This window comes from Lepisosteus platostomus, chromosome 10, assembly GCF_059453375.1.
Source record: "Lepisosteus platostomus isolate fLepPlt1 chromosome 10, fLepPlt1.hap1, whole genome shotgun sequence".
Lineage (NCBI taxonomy): Eukaryota > Metazoa > Chordata > Actinopteri > Semionotiformes > Lepisosteidae > Lepisosteus > Lepisosteus platostomus.
In genome coordinates, this window is record NC_142620.1 from 46073814 (window position 1) to 46099558 (window position 25745).

General features: G+C 35.6%; 1 protein-coding gene across 1 annotated transcript in view; it reads right to left on the reverse strand.

Annotated features, from left to right (window-relative positions):
- tenm1 (teneurin transmembrane protein 1) overlaps positions 1–25745 on the reverse strand; it is a 339710-nt gene that overhangs the window by 270679 nt on the left and 43286 nt on the right. The gene's annotated exons all lie outside the window — the stretch shown is intronic.

Here is a 25745-nt window from a genome sequence, read left to right on the forward strand (position 1 = left end):
CTAAAAGCATGCTAAGAAATTTAAAGATACAACTACAAAAATAAGTATTGTACTTAAGGGATGCAGTGCACTGTGGTTCTTACATGCCCCAGAGGATTCATCTGCAAATCAAGAGTGACAGTTGGTGAGAGCCACCTGCTTTTTTCTGATTTGAAATGACAAGATCCTTATTAAATTACATTGATATCAGGACTTTTCTTACAATCAGACCACAGATTTAAAAATGCAAAAAAAAAAAGGATATGAGTTTCAGTATTTTTAATACTAAAGATTGCACCTCTAGGCCTCCTTTGGATCTTATTAAAAATAGAATTTCTACAAATGAATACAAATACATTTGGCATGAAGCACAAATGAAAAACAGACACGCACAAGATTTAGCTGTTTGCAAATTCATTAAATGGCATAAGGAGAAAACATCAGAAAACCAGGCACCCATGAATCGCATCCATTAATAAAAGCAATAATAAGAGCATTAATCAAAAGAAAAGGCAAAGACTGAGAAGTCATTGTTGTTAGGTCCACAGATTGCCATGGCCTCTTTACAGCTAAGACAAATGCAATCACTTGATTCATGAACTCTCACTGGATGCTGTACCTTCCACCCAAACCTTCCAAACTACAGTTCATATCAAAATGCCGAATATTTTTTTTAAGACATCAGTTCTGCAGGCTTAGAAGAAATATGATGAGAATTTTGCTTTTGATCACTTAGAAACTTAAACTGGTGGTCTTACAGTGACCTTTTTGGATTCAAAACCACCTTTTAAAACCCTGCAAAGTAAATGGGAACTTTCATGTAGTCCTGAGTCATGATTCAAGGATGAAACCGATCCTGAAATTCTGGAGACCTTCATATGACAAAAGAGTGGGCTTTCTTCTAGGTTTTCAGGAATCTAATAAAAGAGGCCTTTTGGTTGCTGGGATCTTGGTGATTCAAGCAACTTAATCAAGTAGATCACTGAAGGTTACTAGCAAAACAAACTGACCAAGGAGGAGACGTGTATGTTATGACAGCATGCAGTTACTGTATGTTGTCATTGGGAATATTCTGTTTTGCACATTTTTGCTTTAGATGAAACAGAAAGATAGATGCATTAGGAATAAATGTTCCCACACTCAGGTATTCAGCATTCTCATTCCAAACTTGAAAATTCCAAATACACCATTATTCATTATACCCTGCATGTACTGTAAGTGTCGTGACTGTAAGTTTGTTGTATGTTCCACACACTTAACGGCCCTTGTTGAAAAGAAGTGTTCCCTTTCTCTGTCCATAATCCTTTTAATCCTAATTTACATTTGTATTTTGGAGTTTGAAGGACTGGTTTGACTTGACGTTTCAGTCTCTTTAGGCATTTCGAGTGTAAGAAAATCTCGTTGACCCTCTTTCTTTCCCAGGATAAGCCAGATCCCTTTTAACATTCTGTATATGATGTAGTTTTCAGTCCAGGAAATACTCTGGTCATTCTGCCAGCATATAGTAAGTACAAAGTTAAAAGAAAATGAAAATAATAAACAATACACTGCATACTGTACCTAAATGTAGACAATTCTGATATACAGCAGATTGTGATAATAATATCACCCTTAACTTTTCAGAAACTGATATAAACTCCCTCTACATTTCACATTGCTTTATTGTATTTACAGAAGTACAGTAGTTACAAGGGAAACACTATTAATCGCTCACATCAACAAAAACGGGGGAATGAAAATGCAATTCAGTTATGGTTCTACAGTATATATTGTATATCCCCACTGATTAGACCCAGAAAATATACCCTGATTTATATTAATTGTTCTATTTTTTTCTAATTTCAGTATGGTTATACTGGACTTGGTACTGTATATGCACAAAAAAAGTATGCAACAATGAATAATGAATAACAAATAGCTCAATATGTCCCAATCATCTTAATAAATCAAGCTGTTTCCATGCATGACTGAAGCTAAAAGATCTGCTTTGTAACTTTCTACAATGTAATTAATCTCAACAGATTAATCACCTGATTTAATAAAGTTATGTACCTCCTTGTTGGTATCCACTTTTAAATGTCGTCATAGCTTGATTAGGCTATTTAATTATGCAATAAGATGGATTCCCTTGGCTATATCCATACAATAAAATGCTGTTTATTGAGGATGCAAACAGCAGACACAGTTGAGACACAGTTGCCTACTGGAAAGAAAGGACTATGAAAGAGTTTAGAAAATATTTTTGCTTCAGTACTTTATGGATATATTTCAGAGCAATAAACAGGCTGTGTTATGCAACAAAATCACTTCTAATTTTTAGCTCAGCTCATATTCTTCTGATGAGCTTTTTTTATTATTATTCCTTGTACTGTACATGTACATGCAGTACTACAAAGCCAATAACAGTTACAAGTGATACAAGGAATCCAGTACATTTTTAAATATTTTCTTTCAATGCTGGTATTCAAGGCTGCTAGTTTATCATGACTAATTTGCATTGCAATGTTAATATGCTGGCCCTGCCAGAGGGGATATAGCACCGAGTTTCATTTATGCTAGAGAGCACTGAAACACCGGACGGTGCCAGAATTCAAGGCAACTAGATTAATCAATACTTCGGATTTAAATATATACAGACTCAGTGCTTTATTGAACCTTACCAATGGCCAATTTAAATGATGTATAAAAATACTAAAAGCAATTGCATACGTTCCTGTTACCAACCATAGCAATTAAGCTATCCAATTTTAATAGATCTATTAATAATATCAACCAGGCCGTTAATACAGCATTAAAACATCCCCCATGGTCACACAACACAAAACCTGCTCTGGTAATAATCTTTATCTAAATGTACTTACTACTTCAAGTTTCTTATTAGCACAGAAATGTGAATCTCCAGTATGGGGGATGATACTCTGAGTATATACTGTAGATAAGTTTCCATCTCCTAGCCATGAAGCAAAAGCTTGTTAAAATTTGCAGAGAAGCAGAGCAGGAGCTCTCTCAAAAATATTATCTGTATTCACACTGCATGTTAGGTGTTGCAAGATTGCTTTACCATGCACAGTCCGAATACTAAGTATTCTCTTATTTTTTTCTAATTGTTTTCTGTTTATTGAGTAATGTACCATATACAATCAGTCGTGTTTCCTATTCTTCTGTCCTTATACTTTCCATGATATTTCACTATGCCAGTAAAACAGCTTTTAAAAACCATTCTCTGAACAGAAAATGCAAGTAAATGTCATGGGGCAACATATAAAATCTGCAAAGAGATAATTATAGATGCTTCACCAGTGGGAATCAGAAATGCATGCAACAGTAACTTCCTTTATGCACTCAGAGTCGTCTTTTCAGAAGCCATTGGTTTTGGTTAGCATTTTCCTCATGTCAAAGAAGTAAATTCTATTCTGTGCATGTGATTTTTTCACATTACTGTAAAATGATACAACATTCAGACCTGCAAAAAACTGGGTTCATGTATTATACAGTACTGTATGTATTACAACATATAATTTATGGATTATGGATTTAGTTCCAAATGACATTATTAATGGAAAAAAAACAGCTTTTTATCTGTGCTTGGCAAGTAAACATAACCACCATATACAGTATAGTACATATAACTAAGCAAATCATCATCAGTTGTATGTCAGTAAAGAAGCTTATCTTAGCTGCTTTTGTGCAGTCATTTCCATGCTTTTAGTGTTAACTAAATACTCTTTTGGGAAGACATAAATATGGAGCACTATATTGATTCTACCTGGAATATTCATGACTCAGAATAGCAATTAATATATTATTTATAATACGTGACATCTAAATATTTAGTTTCATGTCTTTTATTTTATTTATTTTCATTCACTCTTATGAAACCCTGTGATGCGCTTATACTGTATTTGAATGTATTTGAATTTACTTGTGGGACAGTCTTACACTTCTGAATTTGTCTTTCAGGCTTATTTCAACAGTATTAAAAGAGGTTACATCCTTTTAAAAAGATTAAATTAACATTACACACCCAAATAATCAAAAACACGATACAAAAAATCACAGAAAGGTTTTAAATTTTTGATTTTGTTTTGAGGTTTTGATTTTATATACAGTATCTATTGCCAGCAACAACTTGGATTGACATGATGTGTTGTGTTGCTCAATTAGTTAAATATTAAAAAAAAAGGTTTCCCTGGAAAATAATCCATTAAAGGTATATTTTGAGTTGTTCAAGTTAGGTTGTTATAGTTCAAGAACATTTTGATAAATCACAAAGTTCCCTGTTTTTTTGTAGTTTTCTTTATAAACTGTCAATTAGTAATTCTTAGTCACTTTAGTTTACTGGCAGAACCTTGTGCCTTTGTGGGAGGATTGTGGCTGTGCTTCTTTGAAAGGTGCACTGTCCAAAAGTCATCCTCCATATATCATACTGCATACCCCAAAATGTCTGTAGTAGGCTTATTTAACAGATTTCTCTATCAAAAATAACTAACATCACAATTTGTACAATTTCACAAGTAACTGAAATATGTTATATACTGCAAAACATAGAGTACTAACATGAAAGTACAGATTCAACATAACCTACTGATAAAAGAAGCATACAGTAGAAGTATGTAAAATAACAGATGAAGGGCAAGATAGTATGATTAAATTAAAAGAAAAAAAATATTATCACAATCTTTGTTAGCATCAAATGTTGATTGTTCTCACTGATGTCTTTGTAAGCTCACATCCCAGACACAAAGGCATGGCAGTCTGAGGATTCCCTTATCCAATTCAAGCTTACTTACAGTCTATAGCACTTTGCTGATTGTGCAACTCCACTTGGTAAATACCAGTCACAGAGCTAACTAATGACACAGAGGAGACTAAGCATCAGATTTCTTGACTATTGGATACAGCCTATTCTCAGAATGAGTGTCTTTGTTAGTTAATTCACTTGGAAATCTCAGTTTAAGACATTTTTATTAGCACATTCTGCTTCTGTTACACAGTACAAGTACTGCTGAGATGTTTTTGATTATATGAAGCTTTAGACAAATGGCTAATGAATCTTAGATTGATGGTTCACCTGTTGATAAGTGAAATAGTTTCTGCAGTGAATAGCTCTTTCCATGAATTATAATAATAAATATGTAAAACAGCATTTTGCCTAAGCTTTATTCAGATCAAATTAAATTATTTTTTTAATGTTCTGGGATTTATAAAGAATGTGCAATTTAGGAATCACGCAGGAATAGCATTTTTATCATATTATCCCAAGCTTTTTGATAGCAGACAGCATCTAAGAAATGGATACTACTGCAAACGAATATGAATTCCCTCTACTTTGACTCAAATCAGAGGCCTGTGGGAATAACTCAGACATCCTGGCTTTAAAAATACTTATTACATCTCGTCCAATAATCTGACAATGTAAAAATGTCATTTTAAATCTTAGAGTAATCAAAGCATACACATTTAAAACTATTTAAGTTGTTGACTCTATTGATCCTCATTTACATTAAAGAATGAGTTACCATCTTCAATTTAGCCTGTAGATTGCTGGTATTTGTGATTTACAGTATGAAACATTTAATAATTATACAGTAGATGCAGGTACATTTTATACTAATTCTATAAAGATTATCTTTGATCAAACCTCAGATAATAGGGGATCATTTTGCCACTGGGTAATTTAAGCACAGCTGCTAAACACAAATCCAACAGATGTTTAACTTTGTATGACCTATCACAGACATGTTTAATTGTTTTTCTAGTGAACATATGCACTCATTGTCTGTAGAATAACGATTAAGTGCCATGTACAAAAATACTTCTTCCATGTATCTGAAAGTGTAGAGAGATTTTTTTCTGCAGAAATTCTTTATCACATTAAAAGCATCAAATGTGTTTGACAGGACTTCTTTAAATACCTCTCATGTAAAGTGGATTTTATGTCAAACCAAACTTACTTTGAAAGAAATGTATTGAGCTATCAACAATGGCAGTCTCAGTCTGTAGATGGATTGTTAAATTCATACTTGTTTTGTTATCATTCTTTTCTGATTTATTATTATTGGTAAAAGGACAGATTACATTAACATAATGTAATGTTTAAGATTTCTGGGATGAAAATGAGTCATTTGTTCAATATGTAAATAGCTTTCTTCTCTAAACAAGGCAGACACAATAAGAGTCTGACAGCAATGCACAGCATTATGACCCACTGCACAATAGTTTCTCAGTCTCACGACTTGAGTTTGTCATAGAATTCTCAGCAGCAACCTCACAGCAGTCACCCAACACACAATTAGAGCCCTGAGTTAGCAGTCCATTTGTGCAAACCAGTTCTTCATTGTGACATGATCACAGATTTTCCAATACCCCCATGCACAGATGCCAGAGCTATCTCCCTGCCAGACCTATTGAACCTATTGAGGGAGTCAACACAAGCTGAATATTCACCCAACTTTTCCCCAGGATGATGTATGTACTGTATAATGCAAGGACACTCAAAATTAAATCTTTCAACAATTATTATTTTAAAGTCCAGTATACTTTCTTTATCCAGTGATGTTTGCAGTCACTGTATGAAAAATCCAGTGATCTTTGTAATAGTAAGGTGTATTCAATGTGTTTATAGAATGTGCCATACAGTTAATAATGACTTGAAGTGTAAGTGTTCATTTTTGGTTCTGTACAGTACAACTATTTGCAAAGACACAATTTTAAAGTGGATATGCTTCTTGCATTAAATGCCATGCATTTACTGCACAGAGGCCACCAGAAAACATACAGTACAGTACTACAGGTAGGGACTAATTAAACCCAGTCTTTAAATACACTATCACATCTAGACAGATGAACCTGATGGACTGTGATGTTATACGGTAGGTTGGAATAACTGCTCAAGTCAATCACTGCTTTTTGTTTAAAGCTGAAATTGAGTTTTTGGATAACCATATCACCTTCCAACATGACAGTACAGATTCTTCTGAGATTACAGTCAAGAATTAGACTCTTTTTAGGATAGAAATGATTACTCAGGGACATGACTCAAATATTTACTATCCTGAGTGGTAATCATGGCAAATTCGAAGAACATAAGAAGGATTGTAATGTCAACTTCATACATGCAACATGAGGTGAGATTAAGTTAATTAGGTACATTAGGCCCAAAATGAATGTTGTCATAATAATCACCTCAGTTTCATATACAGTATGTGGATTTTGATTTCATCGCAGTTTAGAGAGGTTGCTACTTAACTGCTTTTTCTGTATTAATCTCCGTGGAGTTTAATTTAATTTGTAATATTTACCAATTCATAATGTAAATACATGTTTTCAGTTTAGATTAATAAGACATACAACTACGTAATATTAGAGAGTGGAATATGAATTTAATGAGTCCTATTTGACTTTAGGCTATCACAGGGTTTCAGAATACATCTAACTTTCCAACCATTTGAATGCCATTTCTACATTTTCAGATCGCCATCCTTCCATTAGGCTAATTTAGTGGCTGCTGCTGGGTTTTTCAAGATCTTGTGTATTAGTACCCAAGCTGATATGTGCCCTTGTCTACAATTAAAATCTAAAGCAAAACATAACAAACCTGTGAAAGAATGACTCATCGTACAAACTGTGCATTAATGCTTTTGCTTGGTGAGCCATGAGGAAGCAAGATATTAGCTTCCTCTCCTTCAGCCTTTGGTGGATTATTCCTTAACTGCATTGGTACTGTATGTTACATATAAATCTATTCAGATAAACATAGCTGATTGTCACAAGTCTAGCAATTTAAGTATTGTTCCTAGCCTTCTTTTTTTGTCAGGGTTCAATACACTATTGTTCTGGCAGCAGCCTTGTGCCTAGATACTGTATGTGTTATTTACAAGGAATTGCACATACAGTGTTTCATCTGGCTCCTGTTAATGCTTCTAGCAAAGTTCTGCTTTCCATCCAATGTCCTGCTGTGGGTCACTGTATGTAATTCCACTCATGCAGGTTGTAAGCCTAAGGCTTTTTTCCTTGCTCTCCATGTTTTTTTCCCCTTGGCTGGTGAACTACTAAGATGGCATTAACAGGGGAATAGATCTGAGGGGGTCTGTGGTTATCATTTAGCTCTAGGCCCTATCTTCCATTTATTCACTTTGGTTCAGCTCATCTCTCTAGACTTCCTGCTATCAATGTGGACTCACTGGCTTTGTATTGTTTACCATTGATATTCTTTAGACTTATTGTTGTGAGTAGTTTTCAGTCTTCAGAAGAGTGACATTTAAAATCCATTCCTGTATTTTAGAATGTTGCCTACTGACTTTATGATTTACAGGTAGCCACTAGAATTTAATTTCCATAGAAACACAATTCTAATGTTGTATCCTTTAAAAGAAGTAAACTCCATATTATCCATGATATAGTAAAAAAGATTTTAGAACAAAAGATATGACCTACTGTAGCCCCTTTCAATAAATTTGTAAGCAGTTAAATACAGTAGTATTATTTAAAACTGTCTGTAATGGGTACTAAAATAAAATGCTGTTTTAGGAGTGTTTGATGTTTTACTACAAGTGAGTTGTTATGCCATTGTTCAGCCATTGTTGTTATTCTTCAACAGGGCTATATTTTGCTCAACACTTAAAATCGAGCAAGGTCTTTGGTTTTAGCATACATTATTTTGGGTTAAATATGAATGTTGCATTGAGTCTGTGTGTTTGTTCCTTATTACAGCTTGTCATTTAGGGAAAAGGGGCACTGTTTCTTTAACATGAGTGCCTTGTGCCAAGGTACAGATCATTATTTCTTCTCTTGTTAAGGGCTAAATGATACCTTACTTCATTGTCAGGGGAATAAAGAGGAAGAATTTTCTGAGCCATTGAAGCCTGTGATTGAAATTAAACTTTATGACATGGAGATCCTCAGTTAGTTAATGTGCATGGGGTCTCACTACTGGGAATCTACTTCTGCTTCTGTATGAAATGAGACCAAAAACAACCTTTCTGGCAAAAGCCAGATCTTAGCATAGTGTGCTCCATGTTTAAGAGGTGAAGTAAATAAAAATGACTGCACATAACAGGTCAGGCTATTTTAAATAAAACTTCCCAGTAAATCTATAGTATATAACCTAATCAATTATATTATTTACATTATACAAAGCAAAACTCTATTCACCTTTGGCTTGCATGTCATTTTGTCTTTTTGTATCTCATAAAATGTATAATGCTTGATCTCTGGTTACAACATACATTTGAAGACTTAAATACCACTGAGCTAAATTTCCAATTGCATAATCTTGTAAAATTTTATAGCCACCTTGTTATCATTTTTTGATTTTGTAGTGATTAAACTGTAATAATAAGAAGTGCTTTCACTTAAAAAAAATCATCAAATTTTCTTCGGGAAACTGTTTCCCACAAATTATTTGAAACAATGGCTCTAATATATATTTTTGCATCATGTAAATATGTGGAGTTCCTATTGAAGATCAAAATATGTAAAATAAACTTTTTAACTCACATTTTCACTTTTTAGTTGTCCTATTAAATGCAGTTTCTCTACCTACTAACCAGTTTATTGATTTGTGGTAGGAGGATAAATCACTTAAAATGACAATATGAAAGGTCTTAAAACATTGCAAGCAGATATTTACATCTAGACAGTGTAGGCGGAGGAAACGAAATCATTAGAAGACAGCCACTCTATTAATTCACAATTACAAAGTGAGAGATTTTGTGCAGAGACAACATGATATGGTCTAGATCGCCTAAGGATCCTTCAAAATATTAGTTGACAAAAGCTTCAATAAAAATCCATATTGAACTAATTTTATATTATTAAATACTTCTGGCCTAATTGCCTAATTAATAAGAAAAGTACATGGACATTTCTGAAAGGGGTTATGAAATTTTATTAGATTACATTCAGACATGCTGTTAAATGTAGAAACACTTTGAAAAAAAAATGAAAATTGTAGGCATTTATTAAAAATAAATTAAAATAGATGTTGACTATTTTAATATTTAATTTACAACAACATGAGTCCCATAACAACTAAGTATTTACACGATTTACAGCTATTTTTTAGGTTCTTAGGAAGTGTTTTAAATATCGGAATAAGGGTTTAAAAATGTGTCGCTTGACTTTTGAAGGGGTGTGAGTGTCTATATGTTTGTGTTTATATGTATTCTGGTGTCCTATCCAGGCTGTATCTTGCCTCGTGCTTATTGCTTGCCAGGATAGGCTCTGGAGCCCCCACAACCCTGTATTGGATAAAGCAGTTACAGTAGAAGCTGGATGGATTATTTTACACTCACTGTACTTTAGCAAAATATTTCAATACAGCATAGTCTCAGCCACTGCGTTTTGGAATATTTTGTTTTTTATCCCTTGTAAATGAGAAATACATTAACAGAATCTAATTAATAAAAATGCATTCATATTCAGTAAAAAAAATACCAAATCAATTTATTTAAATATTAAAACACCTATTCTATGTATATATGTCCTGAAGCTTTATTGTTTCCTTCTTTTTAATACTGAGAAACATCCAAAATGTAGCTTGTATGTGTTTAGTTTGAGGTAGAGGAAGTCCAGAACTTATTAAAATGTAGTGTTTTTTCTACTTTATGTAATATGTACTATATTTTACCATCTTATTCTTAAGCATCTAAATTATAAAGATTCAATGAGAACAAATGCCTCATTCAGGGGATACATTTTCCAAGCATCAGAATATATACACTTAAAATGATCATACAAACAAGCTGCTGAGACACTTACAACTACAGTAAGACACAACTGATTAAGATGAAATTTGGAGTACGAGGTGTATCACTTTTCTACAGAAAGTAGGCTTGAAAATGCATCTCAGTACTTTGATTTCATTAATCATCACAACAAGATGTGCTAGGCTTATCAATGTCTTTAAAAAGACAAAGACAGAAATGCGTGAACAGTTTGTCAGACCTGTTTTTTTCTAAACTTTAACTAGGGTAATACTGCAGGACTGAGTCAGAAGGATGACCTTAATCAATGTGAAAGGTGGAATACATCTAAAAGTATAGATGTCGTCATCTTAAGTTAACAAGAAATAGGTTTTAGCTGGTGCTCGCTGTGGCAATTTGCTCATTCTGTAGCCATTCCTGCTTGCATCTAATCTTCAAGCAGAAATTTGAATATATTTAGTCTCAATAATCTCAGCTATGACAAGAAATTCTCTTAAAGTTTTAGGCAAGTTTGGAGTTGAAATGAAGATTAATGTCTGCATTGTATAACACAAAACTAATAAAATATAAAAACTTCTAATATAATAAATGTGGCAGTATGGATTTTTAATTTTGAAACAATTTTTTTTAACGTACTGAGATAATAACATTTAATTTTTGTTGAGCTTCTACTGTAGGAATCAGACTTAAAAAGAAACATTGGTAGGTATTGTTACAGGTGAGGGAGAGTGAATAATTAAATAAGGGGAGGTTAAGATATTACTTCAGGCCCTGACTCCAGTTTCCCCTTGCAAGCAAATTACTGCATAAATTTAAACAATCACTGTACATACAGAATCTCATATTATCCAAGACAGCCAAGTGGTAACACTTTCTCTGGCACAGTATGGTAATAAATTAATAATCATGTTTTAAAACCTAAAAAGTAGAACATATACAGTATTTGCACATTTAAATGGTGTCCATTGTTATTGTATACATATAATTACAAATCTGTGAGTAACAGGGTCCAGTCACTTACAGGAACAGGAAAACAAGCCTAAAACAGGACTCTAGTCTTCAACGGAGGCACAAACACTATACTGTATATGGAAAAGTTAAAACAAAACCTGTCCCTTGCAATACAGTATATAAAAACTATTCAGGGCTAGGTTACTCCCTAATTGAATGCTAAATTAATGAGAACCCTTTTCCCTGTGCTAAACAGTGCACCACCAAACAAAAGAGATTGTTTCAGCCTAGCGGTTTCACTAAATAAATATAAATCAACAGTTACCCTTCATAAATCCTAAAGTCATTTCCTCCAATGTTTAAATCTCCTGGTTCAAATAGTCCCATCTGTAGAGAAGAGATCTATAGAGGTATCCTCCCACAGTGCTTTCTACTCTATACTACTCTCCGTGCTCTCCAGCTTTCTAACAATTTCCATTTTCAGGACCAGAATGTTTCATTTTAACCATGGACATCACATCCTTTTACACCGTCATTCTCCACAGTGATGGTCTTACAGCCCAAAAGCACACGCTGGACAAAGATAGTGCTTGATCCACCTACGCATGCTCCTGTATGTCTTGCGGAATTGGTCCTCAGACTGAATTCAATAACCTTTTTTATCAGTAGGTTAGTGGAGTTGCCATGGGCACCAGGATGGGACCCAGCTATGCTAATATTTGTGTTGGCTGGGTAGAAGAATGCTTCTTTGTTTTCTATATCAGCTTTGTTCCTGACCTCTACAGGTTATACATCGATGTCAGCGTCGGTGCTGCCACATGCTCTAGTGACTAGCTAGAATATTTCTTGCATCATTTCATTTCACCAATGTCCACCCATCCCTTAACTATACAGTCAACATACTGTACTGTATCTTCCATTTTCCTTCCATTTCTGGACATAAACCTATCCATTAACTATCCATAACTCTCTACTTCTGTCTATGACAAACCCACAAATCCATACATTTTCTGTACAGTTCCTTCCACCCTACACATACTGAAAACTCGCTCCCTTTTTCACAGCTCCTCAAGCTTAGAAGACTTTGCAGTTACAACGTGGATTTCCAAGCCTCCTCTCGAGCCAAAAATAGCCCTCATATCATCAACACAATTAGGGCTCCTGGATTCACAACCATTTTCCATTTGTGCTTTCCTACAGTACCACCCTAACGCTGTTTCTATCCCCAGGACTATTAATGATGACTTTCCCATCTTACAGGATGATTCCCCCACCTTCTTTTCTGACCACCCCATCATCTCATATCACTGACCACTTAATCTGCATAACCTTCTTGTTCACAGCTCCCTTGACTACCCTCAGCAATCATCCACACCAGGTACGTTCTCCTGATCTCCCCAGAACTCACTGCATCACCTGTAAATATATATGCAATACTGAGCACATTAAAAGACCTTCTGGACAATTTCGAATCACCCAGGTGACCAGGAGACTAGGAGACTGTGTCAGGGAACATATCAGAGATGTGAGGATCAAAGATCTCTCTAACGGCCATGATCATACTGATCTCTCCGGCTGCATCTTCACATAGGGGTTTTGGAACTCTTGTTACACAGAAAGACATCCAAAAACAAAATTATCCTGAAACTAGGATCACACCTCCCCCCTTTTCTTAATGACATGCTTGTCTCTTTCTAGTCCTCTCTATTTATTTGCAGGCTTTGACTTCACACCTTTCTTCCAATTCTCCCAGAGTGTTGATACTCCTTCTTCCCTGCTCCCCACCTCCCCTCAACTACCCTGTCTTTTGTTCTCCCAAGCTTCATTAACTGCTGTTTACCCCCTTTCTCCCTCACACCTGAAGAAGGCTCCACAACCAAAATATTGTCTCCTTTGTACTGTACTGTTCCTTTGTACCCTATACAAATATTCTCTTCCTGTTTCTGTGCGATCTTTTTTATCCCATCTTCTTCCTTCATCAGTTAAAAGGCTGACAATGATTTAACCACATTTGGCTAAGTTGTAGTTTAAAAATTAGTACAATTGTCAAACCTATGCTTGCCTGTTTCCATTAACCAAGTTATACAGATAATCAAATAGAACAGGGTGTTGTGATGTAAAAATTAAATATTTTGATAAACCTGAGAAGGATATTGTCAAACATAATAGTTTACTAGATGCTTGCAGAAAATGAATAGATTATAGTGGTACATATCTGGACTGGACAGTCATTAAATCAGTAGGGTTTGGTAAAGCAGACACATAAATGTAGCTGTGAGGTTAAAATTGCTCTTTATTTATAAAGTAATGATGAGGAATAAAATAAAAAATAAAATCTAAGCTCCTTTTTCATTTCTGCACTTTTGCCACTCTTTTCATTAGCTGGGCAGCTAAGCTGCTTACTGACTCCACAAAACCGAAAAGTCTTTCTTTCAAAAGTAAGACTTCAGAAAATTCACAGCTGAATGACAATCTCACTAGTCCCAAGCACCAAGCTCTATGGCTCTGGCAGCCCCAAACCTCCTTGTTTTTCAATGTCACCTTCTTGCACAATATACACTGTACAGTATTATAGATATGCCTGGACATATATTTAAATATATTCTAAAACATATTCAGTTAAAAGATACAGTATTTTTCTGAATTGTATGTAAAATATAAATCAGAATGTTTGTATTAAGATATTTCACCAAATCTCTGTTTTAATTTGTTCACTTTTACATTTAGCAATGGATTAAAATGAAATGCCCAGTTCTGACTCAGGTCATGGACATTAGTCTTGCAACAGAAAAAAGTGCATTTGTCCAAGCTGAATACTTGAGTTTTTGCAATTTTTGTTAGCGTTTAAGTATTCTATCAGTGTGTTCTATACTGTAACGCACTACTTCTCCATAGTGAGTAGTAGTAGGGACAAAACCTTGAACCAGCTTATTCCACTTTCCTATGGAATTGCAGCTTATACACATGAAAGTACTGTATGTCAGGCAATGGCTTAGCAGGAAGGCATTTTGGCACATTAGGCAGGAAAATCTAACTTATGCAGGGTATTTTTTGTGAATATCCTGAGAAGTAATAGGTTTCCCATGTGATCAGGGAAAAGAGGGATGCTTTGGGAGTACCCTAAAAAGAGTTAGAAAGCAGGGATTGTAAGGAGCAGCTTTGGTACATTGCTCCTTTTGAACAGTTTACACTTTCCACTAGGGTGCTGAGGAAGAAGACCCTGGTGATATGGAGACATTCTGCAGCAGAGGCGGCTGTTGGCTGTAGGGACTGGCAGTGGAGCAGCTGTGGGCTGCAGAGACCCATGAGTATGTGAGAGAGTGAAGGGTGTGCAGAAAGGCTGATGATTATTGAAGCAGTCTTCCACAGAAGATTTCTGTCAGAAATGGGCAAATGACAGATCAAAGGAAGGGGATACACTGGTGGGGATCAGTTGATGGTGCACAGTTGAGCATTCTGGAGTGTATTCCCTGATGTTCTATTTGACTGCAAGTCTTCCCTCCTCTCTTTTCATGCCAGAAGAGAATGGGAAAATGTCATACTGTGAGACAGATTGTTGTATGTTATAATTGTTATGGTTTTTAAAACAAAAATGAAATGTGTTTGAGCAGTAGTGGCTTTACTAGAAGGGCTGCCCACTAGAATTTTTAACCTGTGCTATGAGATTAGAGACATGGAAGTAGGACTGAAAGGAACTCTGTACCATAGGTGTTACCTGTCCATTCCAGGCTCCCTGACAGCATGAATGTGATTGTGAACGCAGGATTGCTGGACATGAGTAGGAGAATCATCAGGGTGATTTTAATTTTAAAAGAAAGAATAGTAAATGAATTGTCTACAGGTTCTGAATTGTGTGTTGTGAGTTATAGACTACAAAAGAAAGTGTAGTTGTGGGTAAGTTCACATACTGACAAGTCAGCAATATGCTCACCCTGTACGCTACTGTCTGGTGCCTATATTAATATAGTCCCTATCACATTTGTACACCAGGACATTGCATACAGTATTTTCCCCATTCATCTTTGCAAACTTGCTCATGCTATATCATTTTGGTTGGGAATCATTAATGGGTTGAAATTTCCAAGACTTGCCACATATTTTCTATCAGATTCAAGTCAGGACTTTGGGTGACTGAAAGACATTCCCTTTTTTCTTGTTAAGCTACTGAATTGCAGCATTGGCCTTGTGTTTTGGGTCAATGTCCTGCTGAAATGTGAAATTAAGACTTTTTAGCAGACTGAAGCAGGTTTTCCTCTAAGATTTTCCTATACTTTGCTCCATCGATTTTCTCCTCAGCTTTGACAAGACTTCCCAATCCCTGCTGATGAGGAGCAGCCGCATAATAAAAGTGTTCTTACTTAATAGTAGAGATGGTGTTGACTAAGTGATGTGCTTTGTTGTGTATGCACCTGACATAACACTTTGCATTTGTTCAAAAAATTTTGTCTTGTCAGACCACGAAACATTTTGCCACATGTCTGTAGTATCAGTTACTACACTCTTTAGGGATTTTTTTTTCTCAGTAATTGCTTCTCCATTTTGCCATGTAGGACAGTTGTGTCTTATGGATATTTATTTTTCTCATTTCAGCCATTGTACTCCATTCCTCTGTCAAATTTGCCTCTAGCCTCACAGTGGCATCCCTAAACAGTTTCCTGGTTGCCTGGCTATTCAGATTGGAAATGATGGTCTAATCAAGTGTTTGGGTGGTGTGATACATTTTCCACATTTTAATGATGTAAGTGCTGAAATGGTGGTTTCAGATATTCGTTGAATTGTTTTATACTGTCCTAATCTGTGCCTTTCTACAGCTTCATCCCTGAATGTTTTGAAAGCTACTATATAAGTCTTCATGGTTGAATCTTTTTCTGAAACTCGTTATCTGACTGAGGGATCATACTAAGGCAGGTGTATTAATTCTGAAATCATGTGAACCACTATTATTTCACACAAGGGAATTATATGGACAGTCCACAACAGAAGACCCTGCAAATGCTTAATTTGAAATTTGCAGAAGTTACACTAATAGGTTATATCTAATTTTAATAATAATAATTGCTTACACTTATATAGCGCTTTTCTGGACACTCCACTCAAAGCGCTTTACAGGTAATGGGGACTCCCCTCCACCACCACCAATGTGCAGCATCCACCTGGATGCTGCAACGGCAGCCATAGTGCGCCAGAACACTCACCACACATCAGCTCTCAGTGGGGAGGAGAGCAGAGTAATGAAGCCAATTCATAGGCTTATTAGGAGGCCATGATTGGTAAGGGCCAATGGGAAATTTGGCCAGGACGCCGGGGTTACACCCCTACTCTTTTCGAGAAACACCCTGGGATTTTTAATGACCACAGAGAGTCAGGACCTCGGTTTTACATCTCATCCAAAGGACGGCGCCTGTTTACAGTATAGTGTCCCTGTCACTATACTGGGGCATTAGGACCCACATGGACCGCAGGGTGAGCACCCCCTGCTGGCCCCACTAACACCTCTTCCAGCAGCAACCTTAGTTTTTCCCAGGAGGTCTCCCATTCAGGTACTGACCAGGCTCACACCTGCTTAGCTTCAGTGGGCTGCCAGTTGTGAGTTGCAGGGTGATATGGCTGCTGCTGTCAAGAATTTGACAGTAGAATTTTTCTTACCCCTTAGCTAACATTAATATATTTCTTGTACAGTACCGTAGCTAACATTTATACATTTCTTATACAGTACTGTGCAATACATACTGTACTGTATAGTACCATGAAAAACACCAGGTACAGTATATCTGATACACAAGCACAGCATTTAAAAATACTATAAGGCAACAATTTAGGAAGATAGTTCAGGTGGGTAGCTGCGTCAGCATGCGTACGCTGCAAAGGAATAAGTAATAGGTTTATTCCATGCTGAAAAAAAGAGAGAAAAAACACAAGGTTTCGGCCATGGAGCCTTCTTCAGGTGTGAGAGAGACAAGGCAGTAGGCAAAGGTAATGTAGTGGGAGAACAAAGGCTGGGAGGGAGGAGGGGTTAGAGGCAGGAGCAGGGGACAGAAAGAGAGGCAAATCAAGAGGTGTGAAGTCAGGATAGGTGTAGAAAGGTGTGAAACAAAACTTCCAATGAATGGAGAAAATTTAGTAGAATAGTAGTCTGTCGTTAATAGAAGGAAAATTTAGGAAGATTACCAAAATGCACATGATTCCTCAATCTCTTCACTCCGCATCTTAAGTTTTCTAATTAATAGAAATTTTTACATAAAAAGTGTGTAAGTCTTGCATTCCTGGTTCACAGCACTGGTGCCCCGAGTTCAAATCCGAACATGTTTTATGTACAGTACATGAAGTTTGTGTGTTCTTCCCGTGTTCACGTGAGGTTACCCCGGGGGCTCCGATTTTCTCCTACACTCCAAAGACATACTATAGGTTAATTCACGTCTGGGAAAATTGGCGCTGGTTTGAGCATTTCTGTGTCTGTGTGTGTATTGCAATGGACTGGCATTCCAACCTGTGTGTTCCCCACTTTGCAACAAGTGCCATCATAGGTTCTGACAAGACCATGTATTAGACGGAACGGTTAGAAAATGCATGGAGGGATAGTGTTGCATATTCCTTCGACTGTCTTTCACCATTTGCAGTTGAACAAAATTGTACATCATTGATGAAGGTAAAACATGCTGTTGCAGATCACTGTATATTCACCCTGTACATTCTAACCTGGGAGTTTGCTTACCCTCTTGCTCTTTCCCCTCTATCTACTTCTTCTCTTTCTTCTCTGTCCCTTTAAGCATAGTTGTATTTGAATGAGTTTGAGTAAAAAGAGCTAAGTTCCATTTGCTTCAACCAGTTCATATCAGGACCCTGCGGCACTTTTGAGCAAACAGTCACCAAATGTTTTCTTCCTATGAACATTATAAACAGCATTCTGCATATATTTAATTTCCATTTTGAGTCAAAATGTACTAAAAATGGAATGGAAAATTGAACTTTTGTTGCATTATTCTATACTTTCCAATTGTATACTCTACAATTACAGTATACCTCTATATTTGAATTTGTCTCTGGAAATCACGCTAAATCAGTCTTTTGCTTGTTGCCTCTTGAATGTCCAGTGAAGTTTTTTTTCTAATTTTTTAATGTTAATTGGTCTTTTAAGTATTCTGGCCTCTAGGTGTTTGTCTGCTTGTGGATTTACAGTATTTTCCTCAGAATAGCTAGAAATGTGTATTTGATATTTGAGTAAAATTGTAGACATCATTTCCCAAGTTAATAACGTTTGCATTGCAATGTGATGGCATCACTGGTCTCTGAATGTTCCCTTACTATATTCTCCTTACTCAGTCTTAGAAAATTATACATTAGCTTTCCAAGTGATATCTACCTAAATGTCAAACTTCATATAGAATTCAATCTACACAATTAGGCTAAATTGTTAAAGTGGCAGGTAAAGACAAACCACATTTGCTTTGTTTCTAATTAAGGAGATCAGTTAGTCAATAATAAGTGTGAAAAAAGGTGCAGTGCCTTGAAAAGACATGAGCAGCATAAACAGCAGAGAGACATTTCTCATTGATTGAAAATTACTGACCTTGCTTTGGATGAAAACAACATATCACAACTAATGAATGACCTTTACACAAGAAATTTAGGTAAATATGCTGTAAGGTGCTTGTGGATTGAATTACTATAATTATTTTATTTTAAGTTATTATATAATATTAAATTTCTTCCTAGAATATGTACATGTAATGTTGACCCCTATAATTTGCTAAACTAATTTATTCCCTGTTTTTTATTCCTGCAGGCACACTTGGATTTAGAAATTTGCGGTCATTGTGTCGGGTAGTACACTTTTGTGTTGATATACAGTAGTATTAATGTGGTGTTTCCTTTTTTAGTTTTAGACTGCCAAAAGGTAGCTCTTGATATGTCCCTGAGAAAACCTTATTTTGGAACTTACTGCTTAGACTCTAGCTTACTGTGAACCCAAGCAAGTTCCTTCTGTCACTGTTTCATCTGCCCTCCAACCAGCCGGAAAATTGAGTACAAACAGGATTCTGCTGGGAGAACACTGTGGGTTATCTTGGGAAAATATATTTTTTAAGTCTATATTCTCTCTGAAGCTCTTCAACATGATACATGCACATACAAACACTAATATCATGACTTAATGACTTTTTTCTGGAGCCAGGATGCCTGCTTCCTTATGAGATCAGGTACCTCTCTACATGACTAATGTTTGCTCTATTAAAATCTATATTATAAATCTTTCTTTAGCTTTCTGGTGGAAATGAATTGATTTTGTTTTGTAATTTCACCAACCTGGTTTACATTCTTAAATTATTGCTGTAAAATGTTCATATGACATTGTCAAGCAAGATGTAACACTGGCAAAATATGAGAAGACATGCAGGCTAACACAAAGCTCATAATAACCAAGAACAATCCAATTATCCTCTCTTTTATGATTATAATTACCTTCTTTTTAAAGCACATCTAAAATAGTGCCATCCACACATTTTTGGAACTGTTGATTTTATCAATACCTTGATTGCAGCATATTTTTGTAATATGATGCATTCCTTTTGATATACAGTATCTGCAGTTACAAACTGCTGTATCAGCATAAAAAAGCCGTAAAAATTGGTATATTTATGTGCTCAACACTTTATTCTATGTAGTGTGTTTTTTGTTCACACATACAGTAGGTTGAATTACAGAATATTCTTGTTAAGTTGTTTTTTTTCATCTGTACTAGTTTCAAAATAAGTCTTAAAGTGAAAGGCCAGTTAATAAACAATAATGTGTAAAATTCACTGTTATACTTTGCAATGAAAATATATATCACATGCCCCAGGCTAGGCTAAAAGGTGAAAACATGTGTCTCATTAGAGCTGCATACAGTTTGCAAGTGATATAAAAACACAATAAAAGCACCTAATTATACAAAATAGAAAACCATAGTAAGGAAAAGGAAATTCAAGAAAATGATTCTACGCTGTCACACATCTGTTTCAGTCTAGTGACTACAGACTAGCCATAGAAAACTAGCTGAGCATTTACTAATGAACAGCACAACATAAGAAAAGAAAATATACGGTTGCATTTTACATCATTGTGGTAAACACACTGTGAAACCTGTAAAACCAATAAGGAAGTCCATATTTTTGATGTGTTTTACAAACACTTTTGATTAGAAGCATTCATTTTGTAATGGGAAAACAGGATTGCACATAAGGAAAGCAACATGGCTCATTGTGCATAATGAGTCTGTTACAGCTCTGCCACTTGCCTAGGTATTAAGAGTAAGTAAATCCCCTAAATTACTGTGGCAGCCCCTTGGCACAGTGGGTCTGATGCTTGTTTGGGTCTTCTGGACCAGGTGCTCAGAGGTATGTCTAATGTAACAGGGCTTGACCACTGTGCTGTGCTGGGGGGCTGGTAGAGGCCTGAGAGACATTACATAGATTGAATCTCAGCTACAGACAAATAAGACTTGGTAGAATGCTTTAAATACAAAAAAGCAAGAACAATGAAACGGGAATAGATTTATTATGTAACCATAAGACACATACTGTATATCTGAAAGATATAAGTTCAGGTTAATTAACCTCAACTATTTCCTTTGCAGCTCTCATGCTGAAGCAGCAAGATCTTTATGTGAGTGATTCTTTTTTAGTTTCGGAGACAATTTATTTTACACAAATTTATTTCCTTTGAATTGTAATCATACTACATCTGAACAGACTCCTCTATAATGATTCTCCCTAGAAAAAAAATAAAATATGAACAAATCCAGAATCAATGTTTTGTATACTGTATCACTATTTTCATAATGTATATAGCTTCAGAACATACAGGAATGCCATTCTACCCTGCCAAAAAGATCACAAGCATTGATTGACATACTGCACTGTAGAATAATAAACCCACCAACCGTGTGATGGGAAATTTGCCACCCAACTGTGAAAGTTATTGATCTTCTGTGTGTATGTGGCTGTATATTTATAGTAAACAGAATCTATCTGGTACTATAGGTCTGATGTCTTCAAACCAGTAAGAGAGTCAATAAATGGTTTCACCTATGACACCCAGGAGACTGTTTCACATACTTCTTAGGTGCTCACAATAGCAGAGGGCTACAGAGGTTAGTGGGCATTGTTTTCAGGGTGACTTACTCCAGTTAGTTTGCTAGAATCAACCTGTCACTCCCTTGAAAAGGGGAACAAAACATTAGGACACTGGAATGATGTAGGTTAAAGCAAGGTAATAGTTTTGTCCAAGACCAACTGATAGAACAACAGTCAACAGTGCTGTCCTGAAGAACTAGAAATTCTTTAAAGAATTCCAGAAAATGTCTGAATGGCATGTTACACTGTGGTACAGCACATTAATTATTGAAAATGAAATGTGCATGTATGCAATGTGTTGTTCCTTGCATTGTGTAGAAATGTTTCAACTGGAAGTTTTATGTTAGTCTTTAAACACTGATTGAAAGCCAATTTGCTTGACAAAGCTTTGAAATACAGTAGTCTACAATCTTCAGGATACCTTTATGTACTTTCTTACTTAAGGTGCTTCAGAGATAGGTAAGATACAAGATTGGAAACTGAAAACATCCAGGATTTCTTCCCAAGCAAAGAAACAAGTGTCAGAATGTGGAGAAGATGGATAGACTATGCAGTATGACAGAAATTATTTCCAAAGTCTGTCTATAATACATTTCAGAAATTAATACTTTCATGATAAATTTTAGACTCTTAACAGGACATACTACAACTTAATCAACCATTCTATTAAATTTTGATTGCAGGTTGTAGCAGTAAGGCTCATTATTGTTTTTAGAATTATGTGTTGAGAAAGATTTTAAATATTCTTTCTCTTGCCTCGAACTGAAAATAACTCTGCCACAGCTTAGCACCTTTGAAGTAAACCCTAGTAATGTACAGTAGCTGAGACGGGCCTCTCTGAAAAGCAGCATGATTTGATTCTCTAACACAAACCAGGACATCATAAATTCAGTACATTGTGACAGCTCTAGTGATGATGTGCCCAACACATCAATGCTTCTTTGTCAGCTATCTGAAGATTATTGGTCAATAATGTAGAATGACCAACCAATGAGAAAACTGCTGGGTGGGGAAGAACCCTATGCTGTACTTCATGACTTCTCAAGAATTCATCACCCATGCTTACTGTAAGGTGTTGCACAACAATGGAAACCTGCTCTCTTTCACTTGAAACCTGGCAACCTGACAAGCTAATCAACTACAGTACATAACTGAGATTACCATTGGCCAACATTTAAACAAATTAATGGCAATTCAGGTATCACCAGGCTGAGAGAGTGAATCGTTATGTAAACAGTATTCTTCCCAAAACTTTCTCTACAGCAAGAGAGGTTTTGTGACTAGCTACCCCAAGTCTACTGTAATTGTGCCAGATCAACAAGATTAATATAGCTGGATTTCAGTAGGCACACCAGAATATGAATGTACAGCATATTCACTTGGAGCTAAGGCCAAGGCAACAAACTGCCTACTCCATCTCATCTGTGTTCTGGATCTAAGGAAGACCTTATTAAGTTTTGTAAAGCCATTTTAAGATTAAATTAAAAGTTGAGCTCAGGGAGAGAAAGAGAGGAATATTTCACCTCAAATACTAGTAAAAATGACTTTTACTTTTCCATTCGACTTCTTTGTGTATGAGTTTTACATGGAATTGCCTATCAATACCGAATTCTTGTTTAAGACACCCCCCTATAAGGTACTAAGTCTTATAAATACTCTAGGACCTTAAAGTGAAGTATTTTTGCTGTATATACAGTACATGCCACAGGTTTTTCTCTGAACATTAATTTGCATGCATATCAAGACTATCATTTACTTATCTATTTTGACAGAAAGAAATTAAGAAATTATTGCTCGAGGGTTTGCATAACTGGTTAAAGAATACATAAATGGTTTTCTAAGGTATGAGGAAGCTGGAGCACCTTTCGAAAATCCACGTGGACATGATGAGAATATGCAGACTCCACACAGAAGGTGGCCATGACTGAAATTGAACCTAGAATCAAGAGCTGTGAGGCAGCAGTGCTGAGAATCACACCACTATTTTACTCTGGTCTAGGACATGCAGTACTTTGGGAAATGTAAATGTACTGTAACAGTATCTCAAAAGCAGCAGTGTGGCACAGTAAATAAGGCTCTCAACACAATAAAAAATGTGTAGTCTGAGGCCCTGCTTTTTTATACTTGAGTAAGGTACATCACACAAATTGCTTCAGTAAAACATCCAGGTGTATGAATATAATATATCGTATATAAATGCTGCTTTTAAAAGTGTTACCGAAAAATAAATTACATGCTGTAAAATGCACTGTGAGCCCAAATGTCAGCTGAATGTACAGTAGGTGACTTCTCTACAAAGCATTAAGAGTTAGAAGCTGTCTATTTTAAAAAAATCCTTTTAGAAAGTATTTCTAAAAACATTTATTTAAAACTGAAATAGTGAGTGCATATTACATTTTGCATATTTATCTTGAATAGCTATTAAACACCTAAAAATTAAAGGCATCATTTTTTGTTTTCAAAGCTTTTCCTTGTCTACTTTTGAGGAAAAGAATATCACGGAGAATCAGTAGCCATTGAAATCATTTTATTTCTGTCTTTTCCCATTAGAATTTCAAACCTCCATCCTCCTGAAGCATGACCTTAATAATGAGCAGAATCTTTGAAAGGGCATGGCATTCATAAATTTAATATCAAACACTCACTTATAAATTGCTCTGAATTCTAAAGAAAGCAATATTTTTTAACCAGCTCAATGACATTCACTGGCTCATGACTACATCTCATGGATGCAGTTGGCAGAAAAGAGCACATTCCTCTTTTGGAGTGGGTGATGTGATAAAGTAGTGCAGTCTACCACAGGATATGATTAACACATAATAAGGAGATGCAGTTATGCAGGAAGGTAAAATGTGGTTACTCCTGTGGATTATAAAAAGCAGCAAATACAATGTGACTTAAAATCCTTCTGCAGTGCAGAAGTTATCTACTGTAGGTGTCTTGGCTATGCTTCATATAGATATTTTCAGATATGTACCTTGAAATCATCGTTTTGCCCAATATGCATTGATTCAGAAAAGTTTTAAGGGATGGCTCATTACCTCCCAACTTTTTAATTTGAAATTTAATTCAAGGTCAGACTTACAGTAACTTATGGCAAGTAAAAAGACTCATGCCTTCTGATACGTTTCATCTTCATTTCATTTCAGATAAATGTTTTAAAATATCAAACAAACCAATAGACCATATTAGCCACCAACAGATAATGAGTGGAGATTTTCTTTTGGTTTGCTAATAACATTTTATTTTCACTGACAGAGTAATACAATATTCAGTTATGTAGTTTTGTCATGCACAACAAAAGTAAGTGAAATTCTCTAAACAGTGCTCAGGTCTTCTACAGACATTATGTAATTAGCTAAATGTTCCCTCAGCTTCTATAAACAGTTATTTTGGCCTATTTGTTTAGGCTCAGGGTTACCACGACCCTCTCCAGGACTTTCTGATAATGAATGAATGGATCTGTCTGTTTATTTTAGGATTCTAAGACCTTTGTATAAAAGCAGCCTGAGGTCAAAAACACCTACTGTAGATCTCATTGGGGATTTATGATAATGCTATAATGACATGCTTTGAATTAAAGATGTCTGGGAAATTATAGATGCAACGGCAATTTAAAAGTGTAACCCTCTCTGAAATACTTGTCAAAAAGTACTTAAACTATCCAGATGTACATATGTTTGGCAGAAGACAATTACATGTAACAGACTCCATTATAAACACACATACTGTAATAAGATGATTGATTAGTATTAAAAGAACAATATTTAATATAATATACATTTTGCCAAAAAATGTTTCCATCCACTTAATAGTTAGCAAATGCTTTTTGCAGACAGTGTGCTTGATCCTTTAATCATACTTGAAATTAGTCCATTTTTACGTGTTTTGGGAAGTAATGGTTCTTCTTCTGCAACTACTTAAAATTTAACTTAAATAGAGTGCTCTACTGTTCCACTGATGGCAAGGGATTTGAGGAATCTTGTGTTATACTATTTTG